A 19,839-nucleotide genomic window follows, 5' to 3' on the forward strand; every position below is an offset into this window, starting at 1 on the left:
ATGAACTTTCTACCAGTGAGGGTGTAGCTGGGAGTAGAGGCCTTATCTCCTGGCTTCTCACGCAGGGATCTTTTCCACCATGCGTCACAGTGAAGGCCTCCGGTCCTCTGGTAGAGATAATGCAGTGGGGTTAACAAAAGTGTGAGCTCCAGAGGAAATAAACTAGGTGGCCAGGCTGGTGGTGGAAACACAAAGAACAGGAAATCATGCAGGATCATGGAGGATCAAAACGCACCATGTCAAAGTCAGAAACACAGGATGGGGTCACTCATTCAGCAGCACACCCTGCCTGCCAGGGCGGGACCACCGTGTGAAAGAATGAAAACAGTACCAGCTGGCATAGCTGAAAAGCTACAAAACAGGTAGAAAGAAATGCACTTACTGGAAAAGGTTTAAATGAAGACAGGCAGTTCTTAGGAAGATTTCCCAGACCTGGAGAAAGGAATAGACAAGGAGGAGTGAGTTAGGAGAGGAGCATTAGAGGAGCCTAATGGAAAATGCCTTGGGCTCTGTCCAGAGCTGAAGTCAACCTAAGGTCATTGCTGGGCCAGGACTGCAGCTGGGATGGAAACACTACTGGGGTTTCCAGGGACTCTGAGGAAAACAGTTTTGACTTGGGGTTATAGGAGGAATCAAAAACTGAAATGCCTCCAGGGGCTAGAGGGACAAATAGATGAAGTGAGCTGGGTGAATAGAGGCCTTTGCCCACCACTCCTTTCCATCTACCCCTCCACCCAAAATAAAACACAACCAAAAACTACTTATTTTAAAGAAGACACATTTCTACGTTGTCACTAATTTTGAGCCTCATGTCCTCGTTGATAGCTCACTTGGGAGTGGTGGAAGCTGGGGCAAATAGAGGACAACTGTCCCACCTAAAGCAGCTGCTGTTCAGTTCCAGCAAGTTTCTGGTCTGCCAGAACGCTAACTCAATATTGCTAGCTTTCCAATTTCCCAAGAGACACTAGAAATTTAGACCTTTACATGTAACCTCCTGAGTTTTAACTGTTAGCAACACATTCCTATATTTTAAATCAGTGTGGACAAGGAAGGTCTGTGACCAAGTGGTGCACACCAGTCTGCAAGTTCTACTTAGATAGGAGGAGGATGGGGGTTTATCTAAGGATCAAAGGAAACAGGGCCTGCTTCCCTTCAGGGCCCTGAGACAGATCTCCAGCTTGGATAAAGATTAATATAGGTACAAATCCCTTATTGAGGTCTAAACCCCTTCCTTTGTTTCCAGAGACAGAGGCTTTCAGATATTTGATTTTTCAGATTTAGCCAGTCTAATGCAGTTTGCCAGAAGAACACTAAGGCAGTGCACCATTAACAAATACATTCATTTTTCTGCAGCAAAGCATATAATCAGAAATCAAATGAGATAAATAGAGCATATAAATAATGTCACATAAATTCTAGTCAAGTTTTGCCATCAAATGAAAAAAGTTGCAAACTTACAAAATACATTAAGTTTTCAAAGTCATTGGGATTTCAGAATTATTAATAGGTGATTTTGGACTTAATATGAGGGTAAGTCAGAATCCAAGAGTACTACATACACACTCAATTAATTGATTTATATCAAATTTGTGTCTTACAACTTCCATGCTTTGGAAAACATTTGTGTATCTTTGCTAACTGGGGACCCTGCTCTGTCCCCTTTGATTTGAGGGGAGAGTTAGTTGCCCTTTACCACTGTCCCCCTAGCTGGGGCAAGCCCTTTCCTTAATGCCCCGGCATAGCTGAGACAGGCTAGCTGCTCTTAGAACTGACTCCTCTCAGAGATGCCACCTCCATGCAAACCCCGCCTTGAATGCCTCCCTGTTCAGCTCCCATCTATCTTGGTCCATGCCAAACTCAAGATCCATGCAAAAGTCTGAACAAGGGCTCAAAGGGCTCAAAATTTTCTCCTTCCTCTCCAGTCCCTGCCCCTCCTCCATCCTGAAGTTTTGTACCCAAGTAATTTACAATAACTGCTCAGGGATTGCCAGTGGACTTTCCTTCTCAAAATATCCCCAGCCTAACCCTCAGGACTGTGGTTATTCTGAGCTCCACCCCTCCCACCCCTTACGACAATAACGACTTAACAGGATTCAACATCAGTACCTTCTGGGTTACTGAATTTCAGTGAGTGTATCCATAGTCCACTCTGTGCACACTGGATCAAGTCCAGGCCATCCTTCAGTGTCCTGGAGGAAGATCAAATGTGCCTATTTCCCCTGCAGCTTTAGGGGTTCTGCTCTTGATTCTCTGTGCATTACTCCACAAGAACATAAACACATCTCCAGCAATAAAAACCAAACAGAGCACAATCTAAAACCAAATATGGAAAATAACCCTTTTCCTGTGGAAGATACAAATTTGCAGGGTCTTGGCTTTGCTAAAGTACCACTCTGTGGCAAGACACACTGGATTCACATTACAAAAAAAAAAGCACCAGGCTTAGCTTCTCAACCTAAGCATCTCTACTCTGGTGACTTTGGTTTCTGCCAGCAACACTACTTTTGTGTCTCGAGGTAGGGGCATTCCAAAACAACATACGCAAGGCAAGCAGAAGTCTCTTCTTCCAGTGAGGATTACTGTTGAAGGTCTTTATCATAAAAGAGTTTCTCCCATTTCTGGGCTACCAAAGGTTTATAAAGTTTAGGGTACAATCTCAACACACAGTTGTGTGTGTGTGTGTGTGTGTGTGTGCACTATACTATAATTAGTAAGTACTCTGTGGGATGATACATGATAATGTGTGATTATCCTATTACCCAATAATCCTCAAAAATCTTTCACCCAATAATTTTAGTATCTGTTAATGATCCTGACTGAATTATCACAATGGTGGTTGCAAAATGGTGACATTTCTAATTCTATAACTTTTTCTACATTTATTAGCCAGCAGCCTTTGAAAGAAGAAAGCTTGTCTCCATCATCATCTTTATTTTTAGTGTTATTATAGACTCATGTGTTCTTTTCTGACTCAAGATAATATAATCCATTGCAATCATTATTATTTTTGTTCAATTTATCAAATTCGGCTAGCAGAAACAACTTTCACCTAGCTCCTGTATCCTTTTAACATATCCCCATTAATTCTGAGCATTATGTCACTTTTGTGCACAAGATGTTTCCAACTCACTATTTTTCCTGTATCCTAGACTTTTAATCAGTCATTTCTCCAAAAACCCTGGATTCTTTTCAGTGAAGAAGAGTAATAAGAAATCATCATTCATGTAAGGAAGTGCCCACTGTGATTGGAATATTATTGCTTCTAGACTTTTTCAGGAGATGGAGCTACAAAATAAAAGTTTTAAAGAACCATGAGTTAATAACAATACCTGCAATTGAAATCAAATCAAATTTTAGAAAACATGGTTCTTCCTACCCTCCTATCCAACTGGTATCTTCCTTCTCCTATAATGAGAAAAAAACCCTCTAGTTTCCAACGATTTTCTCTAACCTACCATACATACAAAATAATTTCAGAATTTTTTCACTGATAACATTTAAAGAAAAACGTATTAAGAAAACATGAATACTTTTTGCAATTCTTTCTGTAGTTAAAATGCATTCTATTAAGGTAATATTGTGCTCAACAGTTAGTTGAATGCATTCTTTCTTCTGACTGGTTATGGCATCAATTTGATAGTGACGTTAGTTTGGTGAATTTGTGGCAGTTTGTGTTCTACATTAGGGTTTATTTTTAATTTTTTTATTTAATATACAAACTGCATGGTTCAAAAGTCAAAACTGCATGAAGAGGTAAAACAGAAGTTGCACCTTTTTTATTTCAACATTTTCATTAGTTTCTGGTTTATCCTATGTAGTTCTTTTTTAAATAAATCAATTCTATATACATAGTCTTATTCCCCCTTTTAATAAAAATGCTTATATTATAAATATGTACTTTCACACCTTGTTTTTCTTCATGTAACAAAATAGTCCTTGAAAACACTCCATATGAGTTCAGAGAGATCTTTGCTGCACACCTTTATACTGTTTGGATACACCATCATTTTGAGGTAGAGCAGGAACACGGGACAAGCATCATGATTAATTTTTCCTGCCTATGATGAAAAACGCTGAGATACAAATAATATAGTAAGGACAGGAGGGACTCCATCTTAAGGCTAAGGCTCCATTTTAAAAACCAGGTTGTTAGGAGGTAAGAGTCTTAACATTTTATGGTAATTAGCCAACAAAGGACCCTATCTTAAGATATGGCAAGCAATCCTAAATGATATGTTTTCATTGCTTGAGGGCAACCATTATCTTGGAGAAGAAAAGGACTAATAAATTCCTTGTGTTATGTTTAGAGGACTGATCATGCTAATGTCTCTATAACCAGAGAAAGACATCATGAGACTACAGTTAGCTTTGCTCCCTTGGGCCTTTACCCCATTCTTGAAATTCTTAAAAACCCTATCTTAAGCCTTTAAGTGAACCTCTTCTCTGAGGTTGCCTGCACTTCGCTTACTTCAAGTATGTACTTTGCCTTAAATAAAGCCTTCTTGCTGTTCAACCACTGCCATTTTGTCTCCACACTCTTCCAAGCTTCTCGGGAGATTTTAATAAGAGACCCCTTTTCCCAGTGGTAAGCATCTTTGTTACTTCACTATTTCATTCACCTTTATAGACTTAAGCACAACTCTTCACTCTGTTCTACTTCAGACAAGTAGGGAAGGGCTACTAAGATCTCTGATTTGGGTTTGCAAGTTCCTGTTGCCTGGGCAACCCAGATGAGACTACCGTTGTATGATCATGCTCTTTAGTATCCTGCCTGAAAATTTTTCTTTGCTTTGGGGAAGTTCTCAGAACATAATCTCACTCCATCCAGTGCTCTGCAGCAATTGCAAATCTTGGGATAGGAAGGACTTAATTCCTATGCTGTGCAGATTCAAGCAGACACTGGACTCCAGGTGACCCTGGCTTCAGGAGTTGGCAAGGGATTTGCCCTATGCAAAGCGGAGTTCAGTGAAATTCCCTTTTCTCCCTTTGTTCTTCTTTGCGCTCTACTGCTTGGACAGCTGCTGCCATTCACTACCATTCTTGCTTTAATGAATTCCTTCCTTCTTTCCTTACCTACACTTAACAGAACTGTTCGTAAATTCTTTCTCAGAGTTAAGAATTCTCCCCAATTCGGGTTGAGGTTTCACCTAGTGTGCAGGGAGAGACCTCCCCAGATGCAGCTGCCTGGCAACAATTTCATCAACTAGTTTTGTATATCTACTACGGACAGTTTTGGAAATTTTGGTTTCATAGGGAATTATTTATTTCAGTTAGGTTTTCAAATGTATTTGCATGATGGGTAAATCTCTTTTGAAGTCTCTTAAACTTTTAAAAATTTCTTCTGTTTTAATGTTTGTTTCTCCTTTTCATTACTTTTTTTAAATCTTTTTTTTTTTCTTTTCTTGATTAGAGTAGCTGGCTGTTTGTCTATTTAGTTTAGTTTTTCCAAAGATTTATTTACAAATTCTTCCTTTTTTCCAATAATTAATTTCTGCTTTTTAACCTTTATTCATTTCTTCTTCCTGCTTTCTTTTGGTTTCTTTAACTGTTCTCTTTCTGGGTCTGGAGTTAAAATTTTAGTTAATTTATTTTCATTCCATTTTGCCTGATAAAATTATTTTAGGCTACTGATTTTCCTCCTATCAGTGCTTTAGTATTTCCTCTATCCCCTGATTTTCCTTTAAAATAGGTTAGATCTAGAAGCCTGGTTAGATTTGTATGCAAGAATACTTCACTGATGGTGCTATTTTCTTCAAATTACATCACACCCAAGGCTCACACATTATCAGTTGTCCCAGTTTATTGTTGTTAAAACTGATCACTGGGTTCCAGTGGTGTCAGCCAGTTTTCTCCATTTTAAAGTTCCCTATCAAGATTTTCCCTAATAGTTTTAGTAGCAGTAGCCTTAGGTAATAATTTCCTAGATAGTCTTTACTTCATTAGAGGATACAAAATGGTGACAGTCTATTCTATCATCGCTTCTTTATTCATTAGCTGCAATTCATCTGCAAAAAAGAACTTATCCTCATTAATTATTTTCTTTATACAGGAAAGGTAGGACACTTGATTTTTCACCCTTTATTATCAATGTTTAGTATGGTGACTTGGTAATTTAGCAATCTCCAATGGTAACCAAATATGTGTTTTAAAGCATCATCATGAACTCACAAATTTGTATATATATTTGATGTTTCAATTCATTGCAGTTATTATTGTTTTTACTTAACTCTTTTTATTTTGTACTTTATCTCTTTTCTCTTACTGTGAAAACCTCAATTTCTAATAGCATTAACATAATTATTTATTTGCTTTTTTCCACTACATCACGTTACTATTAGTACTACAATTAGACAACCGAATGTGGTGTAAAATTTCTTTATAGTTTTTTTTTCTCTAGAATATACCCTACTAGGGATGTACTATATTTTAAAATAAGGGAATTATTTTCTCTACAAAGTTATGGCACCAAACTGATAGATGGTTACTACATTCGTTTCCGATTTTAGGGATTTATTTTACCTGTTTTCTAATTACATAAACTGCGATATGGTTCTGAAGCCAAACTATATAAGATGCATCCACAGAATGTTTTCTTCTGTCCCCTTCATCCTGCACTCTCTCTCCCAGTACAGGAAACCATTTTTGTTAGTTTTTGATATATCATTTCATTGTTACTTTTTTTTTTTTTTGGTATCATTAACCTACACTTACATGAAGAACATTATGTTTACTAGGCTACCCCCTTCACCAAGTCCCCCCCCCTCCACAAACCCCTTCACAGTCACTGTCCATTTGTGTAGTAAGATGCTGTAAAATCACTACTTGTCTTCTCTGTGTAGCACAGCCCTCCCCGTGCCCTCCCCACACTATACATGCTAATCGTAATGCCCCCTTTCTTCTTCCCCGCCCTTATCCCTCCCTTCCCACCCATTCTCCCCAGTCCCTTTCCCTTTGGTAACTATTACTCCATTCTTGGGTTCTGTGATTCTGCTGCTGTTTTGTTCCTTCAGTTTCCTTTGTTCTTATACTCCACATATGAGTGAAAACATTTGGTACTTGTCTTTCCCTGCCTGGCTTATTTCACTGAGCATAATACCCTCTAGCTCCATCCATGTTGTTGCAAATGGTAGGATCTGTTTTTTTCTTATGGCTGAGTAATATTCCATTGTGTATATGTACCACATCTTCTTTATCCATTCATCTACTGATGAACATTTAGGTTGCTTCCATATCTTGGCTATTGTAAATAGGGCAGTGATAAACATAGGGGTGCATCTGTCTTTTTCAAACTGGAGTGCTGCATTCTTAGGGTAAATTCCTAGAAGTGGAATTCCTGGGTCAAATGGTATTTCTATTTTGAGCATTCTGAGGAACCTCCATACAGCTTTCCACAATGGTTGAACTAATTTACATTCCCACCAGCAGTGTAGGAGGGTTCCCCTTGCTCCACAACCTCGCCAACATTTGTTGTTGGTTGTCTTTTCGATAATGGTGATCCTTACTGGTGTGAGGTGATATCTCATTGTGGTTTTAATTTGCATTTCTCTGATGATTAGTGATGTGGACCATCTTTTCATGTGTCTGTTGGCCATCTGTATTTCTTTCTTAGAGAACTGTATGTTCAGTTCCTCTGCCCATTTTTTAATTGGGTTATTTGTTTTTTGTTTGTTGAGGCATGTGAGCTCTTTATATATTTTGGATGTCAATCCTTTATCAGATCTGTCATTTATGAACATATTCTCCCATACTGTAGGGTACCTTTTTGTTCCATTGATGGTATCCTTTGCTGTACAGAAGCTTTTCAGCTTGATTTAGTCCCACTTATTCATTTTTGCTTTTGTTTTCCTTGCCCGGGGAGATATATTCATGAAAAAGTCACTCATGTTTATGTCCATGAGATTTTTGCCTATGTTTTTTTCTATGAGTTTTATGGTTTCATGACTTACATTCAGGTCTTTGATCCACTTGGAGTTTACTTTTGTGTATGGGGTTAGACAGTGATCAAGTTTCATTCTCTTACATGTAGCTGTCCAGTTTTGCCAGCACCATCTGTTGAAGAGACTGTCATTTCCCCATTGTATGTCCATGGATACTTTATCATATATTAATTGGCATATATGTTTGGGTTAATTTCTGGAGTCTCTAATCTGTTCCACTGGTCTGTGGCTCTGTTTTTGTGCCAGTACCAAATTGTCTTGATTACTGTGGCTTTGTAGTAGAGCTTGAAGTTGGGGAGCAAGATCTCCCCCACTTTATTCTTCCTTCTCAGGATTGCTTTGGCTATTCGGGGTCTTTGGAAGTTCCATATGAATTTTTGAACTATTTGTTCCAGTTCATTGAAGAATGCTGTTGGTAATTTGATAGGGATTGCATCAAATCTGTATATTGCTTTGGGCAGGATGTCCATTTTGACGATATTAATTCTTCCTAGCCAGGAGCATGGGAAGAATTTCCATTTGTTAGTGACCTCTTTAATTTCTCTTAAGAGTGTCTTCTAGTTTTCAGGGTATAAGTCTTTCACTTCCTTGGTTAGGTTTATTCCTAGGTATTTCATTCTTTTTGATGCTATTGTGAATGGAATTGTTTTCCTGATTTCTCTTTCTATTAGTTCATTTTTAGTGTATAGGAAAGCCACAGATTTCTGTGTATTAATTTTGTATCCTGCAACTTTGCTGAATTCCAATATTAGTTCTAGTAGTTTTGCAATGGAGTCTTTAGGGTTTTTTTATGTACAATATCATGTCATCTGCAAATAGTGACAGTTTGGCTTCTTCTTTACCAATCTGGATTCCTTGTATTTCTTTGTTGTGTCTGATTGCTGTGGCTAGGACCTCCAGTATTATGTTGAATAACAGTGGGGAGAGTGGGCATCCCTGTCTTGTTCCTGATCTCAGAGGAAAAGCTTTCAGCCTCTTGCTGTTCAGTATGATGTTAGCTGTTGGTTTATCATATACGGCCTTTATTATGTTGAGGTACTTGCCCTCTATACCCATATTGTTGAGAGTTTTTATCATGAATGGATGTTGAATTTTGTCAAATGCTTTTTCAGCATCTATAGAGATGATCATGTGGTTTTTGTCCTTTTTTTTTTGTTGATGTGGTGGATGATGTTGATGGATTTTCAAATGTTGTACCATCCTTGCATCCCTGGGATGAATTCCACTTGGTCATGGTGTATTATCCTTTTGATGTAGTTTTGAATTCAGTTTGCTAATATTTTGTTGAGTATTTTTCCATCTATGTTCATCAGGGATATTGGTCTGTAGTTTTATTTTTTGGTGGGGTCTTTGCCTGGTTTTGGTATTAGGGTGATGTTGGCTTCATAGAGTGAGTTTGGGAGTATTCCCTCCTCTTCTGTTTTTTTGGAGAACTTTAAGGAGAATGGGTGTTATGTCTTCTCTGTATGTCTGATAAAATTCCGAGGTAAATCCATCTGGCCCGGGGGTTTTGTTCTTTGGTAGTTTTTTTTTTTTTTGAGAGGGCATCTCTCATATTTATTGATCAAATGGTTGTTAACAACAATAAAATTCAGTATAGGGGGGTCAATGCTCAATGTACAATCATTAATCCATCTCAAGCCTAATTCTCGTCAGTCTCCAATCTTCTGAAGCATAACGAACAAGTTCTTACATGGTGAACGAATTCTTACAGAGTGAATAAATTCTTACATGGTGAACAGTACAAGGGCATTCATCACAGAAACTTTCGGTTTTGATCATGCAATATGACCTATAAACCATCAGGTCAAATATGAATATTCATTTGATTTTTGTACTTGATTTATATGTTGATCCCACATTTCTCCTATTATTATTATTATTTTTATTTTTAATAAAATGCTGAAGTGGTAGGTAGATGCAAGATAAAGGTAGAAAACATAGTTTAGTGCTGTAAGAAGGCAAATATAGATGATCAGATGATCAGGTGTGTGCCTATGGACTAAGTATTAATCCAGGCTAGACAAGGGCAGCAAGACATCCACGGATGCAGAAGATTTCTCTCAAAGCAGGGGGGGTGAGGTTCTGAGCCTCACCTCTGTTGATCCCCAAATTCTCACCTGATGGCCCCCCTGCGACTGTGCCTGTCTTAGGTTGTTCCTCCCTTGAGGAATCTTACCCGTCTCTGGCTAACCAGTCATCTTCCGGGGCCATACAGGGAAATGTAAAGTTGGTAAGTGAGAGAGAAGCCATATTGTTTGCAAAGGTTAGCTTTTTACTTCTTTGCAGATTTATGCCCTGTGGCTTCTATGCCCAGCACTTGTCTCGAGGTATCTTTACCACCTGGAGGAATTATGATACTCGGTAAATTCGATATGAGGCACGAATTCTATTTAAGGTTTGTAATTAGGAAGGAAGAAGAAAAGCTATAGATGTAGCATATGAAGGAAACTTGGGAGGATTGATTATTTCTTTGACATATCTTCTTGTATAGTACCTTAAGTATGTATAGGTTTTAAACTACTAACTAATTTGCACACACATATTAACATAATAGGAATACGGTGACCTAAACAAAGCAAATCTATAATTACCAGCCATCTCCAGTGAAGCCAAGAAAACCATTTAGGCACCCTAGGCATTTGTGAAAATTTATCTATGATATGATGGATATTGTCCAACTGTACTTGAACCATCAGACAAATTAAAGCAGCCCATTTCTGGGATCTGTTCACATCCCATATGTTCTTTTAACCATAGATAGTCTATAGTCATGAGATTTTGGGGTGCTACAACTTGCACCCCTCCCAACTCCTGGTTGAGTTCCAACAGTACAGATCCAGTCAAATTCGTTGTCTCACTGTATGCACATGCCAGCCTAGACATCTCCCTCCTCCTTCTTATGGCAAGTCCAGGAGACGGTGGGCTGGATGCAGCCACAACCGCAGCATCGTCCGGATCCCTGTGGAGGCTTTTTGATGATCATCCCCCGGCACGAGTCCTCCAGAGAGTGCTGATGCCGGAAGCTCCTCCTCATATCGTATCTTAGTTCATTTTCTGGGTATCCAAGCTAGGCCTTGATCTTCTGCATAGAAACAAACAGACCCTTTGCCCACACTTTGACATGCCCTCTATACCACTGTGCAGAACTCATTGGAGGTCAGCACACAGTAACTGCTTTTTTTTTTTTTTAATTAAGAGAAAGGAATATTATCAGAAAAGAGTACCTCCATAGCTGATCATCTGACACCCTTTAAGTGATCAACATTAAGGATATTTAAAGCATGCGTTGATCTTTGATTTACCAATAGTTTTATCCTGTTAAGGAGTAATCACCCTTTTCTTTCTTTCTTTCTTTTTTTTTTTTAAATTTTTAATCTACACTTACCTGAAGAATACTATGTTTACTATGCTCTCCCCTATATCAGGTCCCCCCTAACAACCACATTACGGTTACTGTCCATCAGCTTAGCAAAATGTGGTAGAGTCACTACTTGTCCTCTCTGTGTTGTGCAGCCCACCCTCCCCTTTCTCCCTCCCCCCCATGCATGCTAATCTTAATACCCCCCTTCTTCTTCCCCCCCCTTATCCCTCCCTGCCCACCCATCCTCCCCAGTTCCTTTCCCTTTGGTACCTGTTAGTCCATTTTTGGGTTCTGTAATTCTGCTGCTGTTTTGTTCCTTCAGTTTTTCCTTTGTTCCTATACTCCTCAGATGAGTGAAATCATTTGGTATTTCTCTTTCTCCGCTTGGCTTATTTCACTGAGCATAATACTCTCCAGCTCCATCCATGTTGCTGCAAATGGTTGGATTTTTCCACTTCTTATGGCTGAGTAGTATTCCATTGTGTATATGTACCACATCTTCTTTATCCATTCATCTACAGATGGACATTTAGGTTGCTTCCAATTCTTGGCTATTGTAAATAGTGCTGCGATAAACATAGGAGTGCATCTGTCTTTCTCAAACTTGATTGCTGCGTTCTTAGGGTAAATTCCTAGGAGTGGAATTCCTGGGTCAAATGGTAGGTCTGTTTTGAGCATTTTGATGCACCTCCATACTGCTTTCCACAATGGTTGAACTAATTTACATTCCCACCAGCAGTGTAGGAGGGTTCCCCTTTCTCCACAGCCTCGCCAACATTTGTTGTTGTTTGTCTTTTGGATGGCAGCTATCCTTACTGGTGTGAGGTGATACCTCATTGTAGTTTTAATTTGCATTTCTCTGATAATTAGCGATGTGGAGCATCTTTTCATGTGTCTCTTGGCCATCTGTATTTCTTTTTTGGAGAACTGTCTGTTCAGTTCCTCTGCCCATTTTTTAATTGGGTTATTTGTTTTTTGTTTGTTGAGGCGTGTGAGCTCTTTATATATTCTGGACGTCAAGCCTTTATCAGATCTGTCATTTTCAAATATATTCTCCCATACTGTAGGGTTCCTTTTTGTTCTATTGATGGTGTCTTTCGCTGTACAGAAGCTTTTCAGCTTAATGTAGTCCCACTTGCTCATTTTTGCTGTTGTTTTCCTTGCCCGGGGAGATATGTTCAAGAAGAGATCACTCATGTTTATATCTAAGAGGTTTTTGCCTATGTTTTTTTCCAAGAGTTTAATGGTTTCGTGACTTACATTCAGGTCTTTGATCCATTTTGAGTTTACCTTTGTGTATGGGGTTAGACAATGGTCCAGTTTCATTCTCCTACATGTAGCTGTCCAGTTTTGCCAGCACCATCTGTTGAAGAGACTGTCATTTTGCCATTGTATGTCCATGGCTCCTTTATCAAATATTAATTGTCCATATATGTTTGGGTTAATTTCTGGGGTCTCTAATCTGTTCCATTGGTCTGTGGCTCTGTTCTTGTGCCAGTACCAAATTGTCTTGATTACTATGGCTTTGTAGTAGAGCTTGAAGTTGGGGAGTGAGATCCCCCCTACTTTATTCTTCTTTTTCAGGATTGCTTTGGCTATTCGGGGTCTTTGGTGTTTCCATATGAATTTTTGAATTATTTGTTCCAATTCATTGAAGAATGTTGCTGGTAATTTGAGAGGGATTGCATCAAATTTGTATATTGCTTTCGGCAGGATGGCCATTTTGACGATATTAATTCTTCCTAGCCATGAGCATGGGATGAGTTTCCATTTATTAGTGTCCCCTTTAATTTCTCTTAAGAGTGACTTGTAGTTTTCAGAGTATAAGTCTTTCACTTCCCTGGTTAGGTTTATTCCTAGGTATTTTATTCTTTTTGATGCAATGGTGAATGGAATTGTTTTCCTGATTTCTCTTTCTATTGATTCGTTGTTAGTGTATAGGAAAGCTACAGATTTCTGTGTGTTGATTTTGTATCCTGCAACTTTGCTGTATTCCGATATCAGTTCTAGTAGTTTTGGAGTGGAGTCTTTAGGGTTTTTTATGTACAGTATCATATCATCTGCAAATAGTGACAGTTTAACTTCTTCTTTACCAATCTGGATTCCTTGTATTTCTTTGTTTTGTCTGATTGCCGTGGCTAGGACCTCCAGTACTATGTTAAATAACAGTGGGGAGAGTGGGCATCCCTGTCTGGTTCCCGATCTCAGTGGAAATGCTTTCAGCTTCTCGCTGTTCAGTATAATGCTGGCTGTGGGTTTATCATATATGGCCTTTATTATGTTGAGGTACTTGCCCTCTATTCCCATTTTGCTGAGAGTTTTTATCATGAATGGATGTTGAATTTTGTCAAATGCTTTTTCAGCATCTATGGAGATGATCATGTGGTTTTTGTCTTTCTTTTTGTTGATGTGGTGGATGATGTTGATGGATTTTCGAATGTTGTACCATCCTTGCATCCCTGGGATGAACCCCACTTGGTCATGGTGTATGATCCTTTTGATATACTGTTGAATTCTGTTTGCTAATATTTTATTGAGTATTTTTGCATCTACATTCATCAGGGATATTGGTCTGTAATTTTCTTTTTTGGTGGGGTCTTTTCCTGGTTTTGGTATTAGGGTGATGTTGGCTTCATAGAATGAGTTTGGGAGTATTCCCTCTTCTTCTATTTTGTGGAACACTTTAAGGAGAATGGGTATTATGTCTTCTCTGTGTGTCTGATAAAATTCCGAGGTAAATCCGTCCGGCCCCGGGGTTTTGTTCTTGGGTAGTTTTTTGATTACTGTTTCAATTTCTTTGCTTGTAATTGGTTTGTTTAACTTTTGTGTTTCTTCCTTGGTCAGTCTTGGGAGGTTGTATTTTTCTAGGAAGTTGTCCATTTCTTCTAGGTTTTCCAGCTTGTTGGCATATAGGTTTTCATAGTAGTCTTTAATAATTCTTTGTATTTCTGTGGAGTCTGTGGTGATTTTTCCATTCTCATTTCTGATTATGTTGATTTGTGTTGACTCTCTTTTTCTCTTAATAAGTTGGGCTAGAGGCTTATCTATTTTGTTTATTTTCTCAAAGAACCAGCTCTTGGTTTCGTTGATTTTTGCTATTGTTTTATTCTTCTCAATTTTGTTTATTTCTTCTCTGATCTTTATTATGTCCCTCCTTCTGCTGACTTTAGGCCTCATTTGTTCTTCTTTTTCCAGTTTTAATAGTTGTGATGTTAGACTATTCATTTGGGATTGTTCTTCCTTCTTCAAGTGTGCCTGGATTGCTATATACTTTCCTCTTAAGACTGCTTTCGCTGCATCCCACAGAAGTTGGGGCTTAGTGTTGTTGTTGTCATTTGTTTCTATATATTCCTTGATCTCTATTTTGATTTGTTCATTGATCCATTGATTATTTAGTAGCATGTTGTTAAGCCTCCATGTGTTTGTGAGCCTTTTTGTTTTCTTTGTAGAATTTATTTCTACTTTCATACCTTTGTGGTCTGAAAAATTGGTTGGTAGAATTTCAATATTGTGGAATTTACTGAGGCTCTTTTTGTGAGCTAGTATGTGGTCTATTCTGGAGAATGTTCCATGTGCACTTGAGAAGAATGTATATCCTGTTGCTTTTGGATGTAAAGTTCTATAGATGTCTATTAGGTCCATCTGTTCTAGTGTGTTGTTCAGTGCCTGTGTGTCTTTACTTATTTTCTGCCCGGTGGATCTATCCTTTGGGGTGAGTGGTGTGTTGAAGTCTCCTACAATGAATGCATTGCAGTCTATTTCCCTCTTTAGTTCTGTTAGTATTTGCTTCACATATGCTGGTGCTCCTGTATTGGGTGCATATATATTTAGAATGGTTATATCCTCTTGTTGGACTAAGCCCTTTATCATTATGTAGTGGCCTTCTTTATCTCTTGTTACTTTCTTTGTTTTGAAGTCTATTTTGTCTGATATTAGTACTGCAACCCCTGCTTTCTTCTCACTGTTGTTTGCCTGAAATATGTTTTTCCATCCCTTGACTTTTAGTCTATGCTTATCTTTGGGTTTAAGGTGAGTTTCTTGTAAGCAGCATATAGATGGGTCTTGCTTTTTTATCCATTCTATTACTCTATGTCTTTTGATTGGTGCATTAAGTCCATTTACATTTAGGGTGACTATTGAAAGATATGTACTTATTGCCATTGCAGGCTTTAGATTCGTGGTTACCAAAGGTTCAAGGTTAGCTTCTTTAGTATCTTACTGCCTAACTTAGCTCGCTTATTGAGCTGTTATATACACTGTCTGGAGAGTCTTTTCTTCTCTCCCTTCTTATTCCTCCTCCTCCATTCTTCATATGTTGTGTGTTTTGTTCTGTGCTCTTTTTAGGGGTGCTCCCATCTAGAGCAGTCCCTGTAGGATGCCCTGTAGAGGTGGTTTGTGGGAAGCAAATTCCCTCAGCTTTTGCTTGTCTGGGAATTGTTTGATCCCACCATCATATTTAAATGATAGTCGTGCTGGATACAGTATCCTTGGTTCAAGGCCCTTCTGTTTCATTGCATTAAGTATATCATGCCATTCTCTTCTGGCCTGTAGGGTTTCTGTTGAGAAGTCTGATGTTAGCCTGATTGGTTTTCCTTTATAGGTGACCTTTTTCTCTCTAGCTGCCTTTAAAACTCTTTCCTTGTCCTTGATCCTTGCCATTTTAATTATTATGTGTCTTGGTGTTGTCCTCCTTGGATCCTTTCTGTTGGGGGTTCTGTATAATTCCATGGTCTGTTCGATTATTTCCTCCCCCAGTTTGGGGAAGTTTTCAGCAATTATTTCTTCAAAGACCCTTTCTATCCCTTTTCCTCTTTCTTCCTCTTCTGGTATCCCTATAATACGAATGTTTTTCCTTTTGTATTGGTCACATATTTCTCTTAGTGTTGTTTCATTCTTGGAGATCCTTTTATCTCTCTCTATGTCAGCTTCTATACGTTCCTGTTCTCTGGCTTCTATTCCTTCAATGGCCTCTTGCATCTTATCCATTCTGCTTATAAATCCTTCCAGGGATTGTTTCACTTCTGTGATCTCTTTCCTGACATCTGTGATCTCCTTCCGGACTTCATCCCACTGCTCTTGCATTTTTCTCTGCATCTCATCCCATTGCTCTTGCATTTTTTTCTGCATCTCTGTCAGCATGTTCATGATTTTTATTTTGAATTCTTTTTCAGGAAGACTAGTTAGGTCTGTCTCCTTCTCAGGTGTTGTCTCTGTGATCTTTGTCTGCCTGTAGTTTTGCCTTTTCATGGTGATAGAGATAGTTTGCAGAGCTGGTACACGTGACCGCTGGAAGAGCTTCCCTTCTTGTTGGTTTGTAGCCTTTTCCTGGGAGAATAGCGACCTCTAGTGGCTTGTGCTGGGCAGCTGTGCGCAGACAGGGCTTCTGCTTCCTGCCCAGTTGCTTTGGGGTTTATCTCCGCTGTTGCTGTGGGCTTGGCCTGGCTGGGGCTGTTCCTCCAAAATGGTGGAGCCCCGTTGGAGGGGGAGCAGCCAGGAGACTATTTATCTCCGTAAGGGGCCTCTGTGCTCCCTGCTGCCCAGGGGGTTAGAGTGCCCAGAGATCCCCAGATTCCCTGCCTCTGGTCTAAGTGACCTGTCCTGCCCCTTTAAGATTTCCAAAAAGCACTCTCCAAACCAAAACAACAGCAGCAACAATGAGAGAGGGAACAGAAACAAAGAGAAAAAAAAAAGGAAAAAAAAGGAAAAAACAAGCGATTTTTTTTTGTCCTCAGGTGCCGGTCCCAGGCACCCGCTCACTGGTCCTGCCGCCCCGTCTCCCTAGCACCAGGGTCCCTGTCCTTTCAAGGCTTCCAAAAAGCACCCACCCACCGGTCCCGCAGGGAAGGAACGCTCAATATTCTTTGTCCTCAGGCACTGGTCCCACGCACCCGCTCACCAGTCCCGCCGCCCTGCCTCCCTAGCACCGGGGTCCCTGTCCCTTCAAGGCTTCCAAAAAGCACTCGGCAAAAAGAGAGAAAAAAAAAGGGGAAAAACGCGCGATTTCTTCCGTCCTCAGGTGCTGGTCTCAGGCACCCACCCACCGGTCCCACAGGGAAAAATGCGGGATATTCTTTGTCCTCAGGTGCCGGTCCCAGGCACCCGCTCACCAGTCCCGCCGCCCTGCCTCCCTAGCACCGGGGTCCCTGTCCCTTTTAGGCTTCCAAAAAGCACTCGCAGAAAAGAGAAAAAAAAAAGGGGAAAACGCACGATTTCCTCTGTCCTCAAGTGCCGGTCTCAGGCACCCGCCCACCGGTCCCACAGGGAAAAACGGGGGATATTCTTTGTCCTCAGGCGCCGGTCCCAGCCACCCGCTCACCAGTCCCGCCACCGTGCCTCCCTAGCACTGGGGTCCCCGTCCCTTCAAGGCTTCCAAAAAGCGCTCGCCAAAAAGAGAAAAAAAAAAAAAAGGGGAAAAACGCGCGACCTCCTCCGTCCTCAGGCACCGGTCTCAGGCACCCGCCCCCAGGTCTCGCAGGGAGAAACGCGGGATATTCTTTGTCCTCCAGCGCCGCTCCCAGGCACCTCCTCACCGGTCCCGCCACCCTGCCTCCCCGGCAACGGGGGCCCGTCCCTCTAAGGCTTCCAAAAAGCGCTCGCCAAAAAAAAAAAAAAACCGCTCCGGTTTCTCTCCACCCGCCGGGAGCCGGGGGGAGGGGCGCTCGGGTCCCGCCGGGCCGGGGCTTGTATCTTACCCCCTTCACAAGGCGCTGGGTTCTTGCAGGTGTGGATGTGGTCTGGATGTTGTCCTGTGTCCTGTGGTCTCTATTTTAGGAAGATTTTTCTTTGTTATATTTTCATAGCTCTATGTGTTTTTGGGAGGAGATTTCCACTGCTCTACTCACGCCGCCATCTTGGCTCCGCCCCCTCTTTGGTAGTTTTTTGATTACCAATTCAATTTCATTGCTCGTAATTGGTCTGTTTAGATTTTCTGTTTCTTTCTGGGTCAGTCTTGGAAGGTTGTATTTTTCTAGGAAGTTGTCCATTTCTCCTAGGTTTTCTAGCTTGTTAGCATATAGGTTTTCATAGTACTCACTAATAATTCTTTGTATTTCTGTGGGGTCTGTCGTGATTTTTCCTTTCTCATTTCTAATTCTGTTGATGTGTGTTGATTCTCTTTTTCTCTTAATAAGTCTGCCTAGAGGCTTATCTATTTTGTTTATTTTCTTGAAGAACCAGCTCTTGGTTTCACTGATTTTTTCTATTGTTTTATTCTTCTCAATTTTTTTTATTTCTTCTCTGATCTTTATTATGTCCCTCCATCTGCTGACCTTAGGCCTCATTTGTTCTTCATTTTCCAATTTTAATCATTGTGACATTAGACTATTCATTTGGGATTGTTCTTCCTTCTTTAAATATGCCTGGATTGCTATGTACTTTCCTCTTAAGAATGCTTTTGCTGCGTCCCACAGAAGTTGGGGCTTTGTGTTGTTGTTTTCATTTGTTTCCGTATATTGCTGGATCTCCATTTTGATTTGGTCATTGATCCATTGATTATTCAGGAGCATGTTGTTAAGCCTTCATGTGTTTTTGAGCCTTTTTGCTTTCTTTGTACAGTTTATTTCAGTTTTATGCCTTTGTGGTCTGAAAAGTTGGTTGGTAGGATTTCAATCTTTTGGAATTTACTGAGGCTCTTTTTGTGGCCTAGTATGTGGTCTATTCTGGAGAATGTTCCATGTGGACTTGAGAAGAATGTGTATTCTGTTGCTTTTGGATGTAGAGTTCTGTAAATGTCTATTAGGTCCATCTGTTCTAGTGTGTTGTTCAGTGCCTCTGTGTCCTTCTTATTTTCTGTCTGGTGGATCTGTTCTTTGGAGTGAGTGGTGTGTTAAAGTCTCCCAAAATGAATGCATTGCATTCCATTTCCTCCTTTAATTCTGTTAGAATTTGTTTCACATATATTGGTGCTCCTGTATTGGGTGCATATATATTTCGAATGGTTATATCCTCTTGTTTGACTGAGCCCATTATAATTATGTAATGTCCTTCTTTATCTCTTATTACTTTCTTTATTTTGAAGTCTATTTTGTCTGATACTAGTATTGCAACACCTGCTTTTTTCTCTCTGTTGTTTGCATGAAATATCTTTCTCTATCCCTTGACTTTTTTTTTTTTTTTTGAGATGGCGTCTCTCATATTTATTGATCAAATGGTTGTTAACAACAATGAAATTCTGTATAGGGGGGGTCAATGCTCAATGCACAATCATTAATCCATCTCAAGCCTAATTCTCGTCAGTCTCCAATCTTCTGAAGCATAACGAACAAGTTCTTACATGGTGAACGAATTCTTACATAGTGAATAAATTCTTACATGGTGAACAGTACAAGGGCATTCATCACAGAAACTTTCGGTTTTGATCACGCATTATGAACTATAAACAATCAGGTCAAATATGAGTATTTGTTTGATTTTTATACTTGATTTATATGTGGATCCGACATTTCTCCCTTTATTATTATTATTTTTTTATTTTTAATAAATGCTGAGGTGGTAGGTAGATGCAAGATAAAGGTAGAAAACATAGTTTGGTGCTGTAAG

This window comes from Manis javanica, chromosome 3 (genome assembly GCF_040802235.1).
Source record: "Manis javanica isolate MJ-LG chromosome 3, MJ_LKY, whole genome shotgun sequence".
Lineage (NCBI taxonomy): Eukaryota > Metazoa > Chordata > Mammalia > Pholidota > Manidae > Manis > Manis javanica.